Source organism: Cibotium barometz, chromosome 18 (genome assembly GCF_041138505.1).
Source record: "Cibotium barometz isolate CiBa-2024 chromosome 18, ASM4113850v1, whole genome shotgun sequence".
Taxonomy (NCBI): Eukaryota; Viridiplantae; Streptophyta; class Polypodiopsida; order Cyatheales; family Cibotiaceae; genus Cibotium; species Cibotium barometz.
In genome coordinates, this window is record NC_141063.1 from 27637329 (window position 1) to 27645625 (window position 8297).

At 45.5% G+C, this 8297-nt stretch overlaps 1 long non-coding RNA gene across 1 annotated transcript; it reads left to right on the forward strand.

The window, feature by feature from the left end:
• The first annotated feature begins 2913 nt into the window (after positions 1–2913).
• Positions 2914–5396, forward strand: LOC147629151 (uncharacterized). Its single transcript, XR_015267911.1, has 3 exons — positions 2914–3267; positions 3345–3417; positions 3482–5396. It is a non-coding gene; the product is annotated as an uncharacterized LOC147629151 (long non-coding RNA).
• Positions 5397–8297: the final 2901 nt, after the last annotated feature.

Genomic DNA, 8297 nt, shown 5'->3' on the forward strand with positions numbered 1-8297 from the left:
CAATGCTACAACCTGATGGGACAACCAATCAATAGCTATCTCAATGTTATGGCAATAACCGTCCTCTTGAACCACCTGGTTCAACCAACAACAATTCTAGGTTCCGCAACATCTCCCTAAAATATGATGCATTATGAATCCCATACTAGCGAGCAAGCTTTTGAATATTGAACATACAACACTCCCAAGCTAACACCCGAATAGAGATAACATGGCCTCTAAAGTTTTGTAACACCTGCCACATAAGCTGATAGAAAACAATATGCTCCAAGAAAGTCTGTTAACCTTAAGAGGAGCCTTTCCCAATAATGGCCTATAAGAATCCACAGAATGGCTATGCATCTCCAATACCAAAGAGAAATGATTTGACAAAATATTATTATATTCCGCCTGCATGGACAATATCTCTAGCAGAAACAAATCATGCTAGCAAATATACATTCTGTCCAAACGAGCTCTTATACCCACGAACTGTTGAGAGGCATATGTAAATCCTCTCTCATGCGGGTGTAGCCATGACCGCATATCTTGTTTCAAAACTTGATTGGCAAACACATTCTAGCTGAGCCTCTCCAGACCATCCATAATAGAGTGAGGTGTAGAAGCATGCTTCGAAAATTCACATACATTAAAATCGCCCAACACAAAGCTAGGATTAGCGTTGCACAAACACAATAAATTTTTCCATAGCTGATGATGATGTGCAACACCATTAACCTCATATAGCCCCACAAGCCATAATGTTTCATCTATAAACTCCACTTGCACAACAATGAACTGCCCCCGGACATCCTGCATAACCAATGATGGCTTAAACTAACATTTCACTGCAATCATGAACCCTGATTGTGTAGTGGGGTGCCCACTATAAAACACACGAAATTCCTTATAATCATACACTTGTCCAGCCATGGAATGTTGTTTATGCTCCATAGCATAAAACATATCCCATTGACCTTGAAACATAGTAAGCCACATGCGATATTTCTTGGACGGTGAACACACACCTTTTACATTCCAAAGAGTAATCTTCATAATCCATAAAACAGAAAGCCAATCAATGAGAGGTACCACCATCGCCCTGTTTCCTTACAATATTGTGTAGGATCCTCAATGCCTTCTCTCTCTAGAGCAAAACATCCACCCGTTCTTTCTCACCTAAAGTATGGGCATCATTAGTGATGTATCCTGTGTCCACTTGACATCCGCATAATTCTTGTCCCATGCTGAGATCATATCCCCTTTTTTATCAAATAGATAAGGAAAATTTACTTGATTTTCTTTCGTAACTCGAGGTCTCAGATTATACCGAGAGTGTGATACCCTACCTTGGTTATCTTTCTCTTGAGTCTATCTTGTGGCACCAGGACGAAATGATGAAGAGGCACCATGACCAACACCCACATTTTGATTACCACCGAAAGTAGCTGTCTCGTGAGCGCCTCTCTTTGCCAGCGCAAGCCAAGGTCTAACTTCTGTATTTGCCAAAACTTGTTTACCTTTATCTACCACTTGCTCACTTTATTTTGCTACTTTTTTAATCTTCTCTATATTCAAACCAGATGGCAAAACAGGAGCTAATTTATCCTTATAAGTCGAACCCTAGGACACATTCGGTTGTGTGGCTGAGCATTCACCTCCTCTGGACACTCTGAAATGAAGTGACCCATCTCCCCACAACGGAAGCAAATGGCTTGCAAACAATCCCCACTTTAATTCGAAATACAAAGAGTCAAATCCATTCACGCATCACCTCAATTATCGAGGTCAGGGGGCTTCCTAGTATCCCACAACATGCAAACCCTGTTTTTATTCTCGGATGACATTCTGGGCTCCACCAACACCTCCCCCAATAGTCCGCATGACCAATGGTAACAATTCCCACATAGTTGATGAAAAGTCTACAACCTTAACCCAAATGAGGCATGCCTGGCGCAACATATCTCTATACTCTACCATAGGGCGCCAGGGTACAACATGCACCAACTATCCATCTTGAAATAATGGGACTTTCTGCATAACCAAATCTCGAACTTCTTTGGATCCTCTGGGAAAGTTGAAGATCTTCTCCACAAAATTACCATCTAATAAATCATGTAATCAATTTGTAATCCTATTGAAGAATGAAATTCATCCAGTAAAAAAGAAAATTGCAGCCTTGTTATTAAAGGATTCCACTGTGCCACCCACCAATTTTACCGCCAAACTTGGGTGGTGTGAGTACAGGGTTTCTTGCCCGAGTTTGCTGCCTCTCTGCCCTCGCCGTGCAAAGAAGGGTTTCTTGAGCAGCACAAAGATTTAGCAGAGAGCCCGCTGCACACATAACTTTGCCCATGGGTGGTCCTCTTTTTGTGGCGATGGCCTTAGCTTTGGAGCTGACTTTGGAAGAGGAGGCGAAGGGCTTCGTAGCTTCCACGAGGCCGTGCGCATAGGCACCACACATGATGAACATGATGCTGCATGCGTTCTCTCGTGTTGTGTAGGGGTTGATGGCCGCGATGATGAAGAAAAAATTGATGACTGTGGATGCGAGGCCGTTTTTATGTGTGAGTGTGATAAGCGGTGATGTGGCCTTGTGTCACTGCCCCAGGGAGGGTACGTGATGTGTGAAAGAAGATAAGCCTATAAAAGGCAGTGTACTCTTTGAGGCTCATATAACAGCAGTACAGGTGATTGCCTACACCATGTAGTAGTAGAGTATGGAAGTGTGATGTGTGTCTTTTCCCCCGTGCATGTCCCACAAGATACTTGTAGTAGAGAGAGCTTAGCTTATTCCAAGCCTCGACTCTTAGTGCTGCGCGTGTCGTGGGAAAGGTTGGCGTGGCTGGTCGAGAGGCGCCTACTAAACAGCGTCCACGCGCGGAGCCGATGGCCTAGGGTTGGCCTCTCCATTGCACTCCAAACCATGAAACCGCGCAGCAGTGCCGCAGGCCATGCTGGGGCTCTGATTTCATTTGGGCTACCGGCTGTGTTTGCATACCCTACGACGGAGAAGGAGACAGACCAGCCCTACGACGGAGAAGGAGACAGATCCCACCCTTTCCATGCTGCAGCTGCTGTTGTTGAGGCAAAAGGCGACATGAGCCCCAGCCATCCGTCATGGGATCTGTCAGCAGGAGGAGCCAGTGTGCACTTGACATGAATGAATAGCCTCTGCCTTTCTAGTCACCTCGGCTAGCAGCACTTCCTACCTGCTGCCAGTTACGGACAGCCACCTCGGCTAGCAGCACTGGACTGCGCAGGGGACTCCATGGACCTCATGCACATGTTTGTTCTGAACCATTGCTGCTCTTGATTTTGTGTTCTCTCTTCCTGACATTCCTCTCTTGCTCTCCTTTTTACAGGATAAAGGAGGAGGCTTTGGATCATCGGTTTCCACCACAACCACACATGGCAGATTCATCCCTGGTCCCCCCCAGCTAGTTAGCCCCACACTTCATTGGCTGTGAGATCTCTCCCCTCATTTGAAGCTTCTCAATATCAGGAGGTGGATGGCACACACTGTCATATGGGGGGACGCAACAGTGAAGCAGCAGTCAGAGCAAGGGCCAAGCCTGCAGCTGAAGGCGAAATTGCGAGGGAATCAAAGGACATGAGCATGGGGCATCTCTCTGTTTGTTGATCATTTTTTTCCCATACACTCGTCGAAATTGTTTGTTGTAAACTTGAGCTTGGCTTGACACCATATTGGAGGAGATACTTGTGTGTGTGTGTGGTAAACTTGAGCTTGGCTTGCCACCATATTGGAGGAGATACTTGTGTGTGTGTGTGTGTGTTTGCGTAAGTCTTCCATTGCCATTCTCTCTTTAGACTCTGTTGGTCTACAATTGCTTAAACCCTAGCAAGTTCCCGCCATTCCATCTGTGTGTGTTGATTGTTTGGCTAGGGAAGCAGCCCGTAGAGTCAAGAGAGCACATCTGGGTTTGAAGAAAGTTCGATTTTGTGTTAGTTTGTCCCAAGGTTCTTGTGAACATTTATTTTGCAGCATCCCATGTATGTTGCCTGCATGACTAGGGTGGAACCAAGGGAACATGTAAGGGTTTGGGGAAAGTCTCTTTTACTACTCGGTACCATTTGTTTCTCTTTACAGGTGTGAAGGATCAGATGATGGTTGCCCCTTGACCCATATGTTGACAGAGTAGATGGCTGTTAAGGCCCGCACGCAAGTCGAGCAGATGTTGGCTTTCTGTCAAGAGGTTGGTGCCTTGCGGGGCGGGAAATTTGGACCCACGGAGCTCGAACTCTGCATCCATTGTTGCCCGCCAATCCAAGCAGAAAGGCCACCACAAGCAAGAGGTGGACCAGCCTAAGCATGGTGAGCAACATTTGGAAGGTTGCTTTTGGTGGTTTTGGGAATGCTCGGGCTGGCATGAGCCCCAGCATGGGAGTCGTCATTCGGATGGGTGATTCGGATGTATTCCGTGGACGGTCTTCATCATGGGATCCCTCCTTACCATGTTCCTTCTCTCCTGTTTCATCACTTATATGTCACGGAGGGTCTGTAGGGATCTCACATGCAACATGAGGAGTGGGCCCCCAAGTTCAATGGAAAGATGGATGTTGAGGCAGTTACAAATTGGGTCAAGGAGATGCCTGTCAATCTTTCAACTGCGGGCAGTTCAGATGTAATAATCGTCGTCTTATCCCGACAACTTTCACGGTGCTGCTTTGTTATGGTGGGTCAGGATTATTTGCAGCATCATGCCATGGTAAATGGGAACGATTTCCATCGATTGAATTTACTAATCGAACAAACCATGTGCCCAACTGTGCTGAGTGCATGGAAAAGCTGGGTATTTCTGGCCAGTGGTTTCCCGAGGCTGTGGCGACGGAAGGAAGAAGTTTTCAGTCAGGGGACTAACACGAGTCTTCGGAGCCTTAAAGAGCTGGGTGAAGGATCTTTGGTTTCACTGCTGTCAATTTCTTCAATGCCCGAGTGCATTGCAAAAAGTCCATGGTGGACTTGGGTGGATGTACGGAGGAGTAATTATGTAAGTGTGCTGGTGGACTAGGGTGGATGTGCGGAGGAGTTTTTCTCCCAAGTTTTGTTTGGAAGTGCCGTTGCATGTCTTGGGCATGTGGCATGTTTCCGATGGGAAAGCTCCTCCTCTGTTTTTCTTGTGTCTCGGATTCGCCTCCTTTGACATTACCCAGAGATTCTGGTTGGGTGTAGCACATGGATATTTCCGTGGAGTTGGTGGATATTGGTCCGAGCATAGGGTGCTGAGGAGTTACTTGTGGATACAGGTTTGACTCAACAGTACTAAGGAGTGTTGTCTACTTTTATGATTCATTCATCCATATGAGCAGATGCACTAGTGGATGTTTTTTTTTGCAACTTCTGTAAAGGAATTTCTCGGGGTGTTCTCAATGACAGGTTTTAATTGGGGCTTCTAGAGGAGGATTCTCATTAATGGCAGGTGCTTCCTCGGGAGGTGCTTGATTAGGTGTCTTCTGTGGAGATGCATTTACAAGCTTCTGTGCTTACAAGGCGAGGACTTAATGTTAGCTTCAAAGTAGGACACAAAATGGTCTCCCAGTGCTTCGGACTTTCAATTTCTTGGGTGAGACTGGAATGGAGTTTCTTGTGTGTTGCACCCATGTCTACTCTGTAGTGTTGTTTCAGTCTTAGTGGTGGGTAATCGAATGCACTTACGGATCGGCTGGGCAGCCACCATCAGGGACTGGCTGCCCCAGACAATGGACATGATGGGTGCTAGTGCTAGTAGCCTAGTTGGTCAGGCTGGAGAGGACATGCTGGTTGTGCGTGGACTAGTAGGCAGAAGGCAGTGGGTTGGGATGCAGGGCTGGCTGGGTGATAGTCAGCCTGCAGCAAAGAGCATGTTGGCTAATCCTTTAATAACTGTGGTCAATCAAGTAGACCCATAAAAGGCCCTATAAATAGGTGTGGCGTTTTCATCATGAGATATTCAGCCTTACATAGCAATCCAACAGCAAAGCAAGGGCCAACCATGCATTTGAAGGAAAAATCTATAGGAGATTGTGGACATCACATTTGTCATCAACTTGGCTGCATTTGTCAGTTTGTTGAGCATTTTGTATATCTGAGGCAGTCGTCGTACATTGTTTTGTTTGTTTATTGAACTTGATTTCTTGGGGATGCACATTTGATTGGAGTAGATACTTATTTGTCTGTTTGTGTTTGGATAAGCCTTCCACTGTGATTCTCTATCTGTTAACACTCTCACAGCAGTACTGGATCTACAGTTGCTATTAGAGCTTAGGATTAGCTAGAATGTTTTTTTTCTTTCTCAACATTCTCTCGATGTGGCTCATTATTTGGATAAGGAAGCAGCCTGTGGACTTAACCAAATTTGGGGAAGTTAGATTTGTGTTAGTTTGATCCAACGTTCTTGCAAAATGTTTGTTTCCAGCATTCCATGAGTATTACGTGCCTGATCAGGGAAACCTAGTAAGGTTTGGGGATAGTCTCTTTTGGGTACCTTTTGCTTGTTATCACTTGTTTCATCAAGGCTTCAAAGGCGGCCTTGATCCATATGTTGATGGAATGGATGGCAGCCTGTGCACAGGCAGCGTATGTTCATCATCGTGTGGAGCCTGTGCATGGTCTCGCGGAAGGTTATGAAGCCATTTGCCTCCTCTGTTAAAAGTTAGCTGCTGCAAAGCTAAGATCATCGCCACAAAGAGGCCTAGCTCCAAAGCTAAGACCATTGCCTAGCCATGGGCAAAGTTATGTGCAGAGGGCTCTCTGCTGACTATTTGTGCTCAAGAAACCCGTCTTTGCAGTGAGGGAAGACAGGGTGGAGAAGCGGCAAACTGGGCAAAGAAGCGATGGTGCAGCAAAGAGGGTAGAGAAGCGTGGCATGGTGGCACGGTCGGGAGCTAGGCAGAGGCGGCATTTCTCTCCACAATCGCATCACCCAGGTTTGGCGAGATGAAATTTGTGGGCACGGCATTGTCATTGGGCTGAGTAGCGATGGTGCACTCTGCACTAGCATCACCCAAAATTGGTGGTGGCCCACAGTGGCTCTTGGTAGGCAACTCATAATGGCTCTCGGTTTTGAATCATCAGGCAATAACCTCTGGACAGTAGTGAAATAAGCTAGCGGTAGCAATTTAAAAGCCTAGCTTTGATACCATGTAGGGTAGGTTAAGGGAAAGTTGCTTTGGAGAATGAAAGATATCCATGTTGTGTGGTAGTGCAGAGATACACATGGGGAGAGAGAGAGAGTTATAGCACGGCTCAATAATATCTTCTATTGATGATGTTATATGAGCTTCAAAGACTACAGTGCCTTCTATAGGCTTAAAAACTTTATCTTTGACGCATCACATACATTGGGGCAATCACACATGGCTAAGCATATGACATCACTACTTACCACGCTCACACATAAAACGACTATGAGAGGTTGTTCACACACAACAACACACTAAGACATCTAAGGGCTATTTCACACACACGAGGCTTCGAATACCTCATCCTAAATCAAGACTTTGTTATTATATGTTACTACATTAGTACACAAGAGTAGCTTAAGCTCATCCTATTTTTAAATCTACAATGTGCTCCTCACATTGACCCTATTTTTGTGTGTGTGTGTGTAGCTTCTTCTGGTGGATTCTAACTTCATGTCTATGGGGTTACAATTTGTTCTCCCTCTTCTTGCTTCCCTATATAAGAATGAATAAGTGAAGGTAGTACAAACATATAAAGGAGAAACACAACAATCAGATTTTGCGGAGACTCCCTCCACAGAGAACTCACAAAACACACACATAAACAACTAGAATGCCTAATCATGTCTTCCTCAATGAGGGAGACTTGCTATAGCTAATGGGCCAAGAAATCTTCCTTGCAGATAGCACATTGAATATTCTGAGACTCAAAGCTGTTCTCTTTGAATTGGCTCATGGCGAGCTTGGCTTCTACAACAGCTCTAGATGTGGGCACAAATCTAGTCACACTTTCAAAAAACCCTAAGATGAAACCTTTAAGGGTTGTGTCAAGGTAAAGATTCTCACATCAAAGCCCCAGCTTTCATTGATACCAGTGCATGCCAAAGTATTCATCTTCATCTTCAATATCACCCACCAGATCTAGACATAAACCCTTGCAACTTGCCCGCAATCGTCCATCATTGTGGCCATCAACTCTTACACCAGAGAGCGCATGTTCATCATGCGACGCTTGTGCACGGCCTCCCGTGTGGAGTCATCATATTTTTCTTCACATCACTTCATCACATCGTGTCCATCAATAAAGAACACATGCATGTGGTGCCGGTGAATGGCCTCACGGAACTACGAAGCCC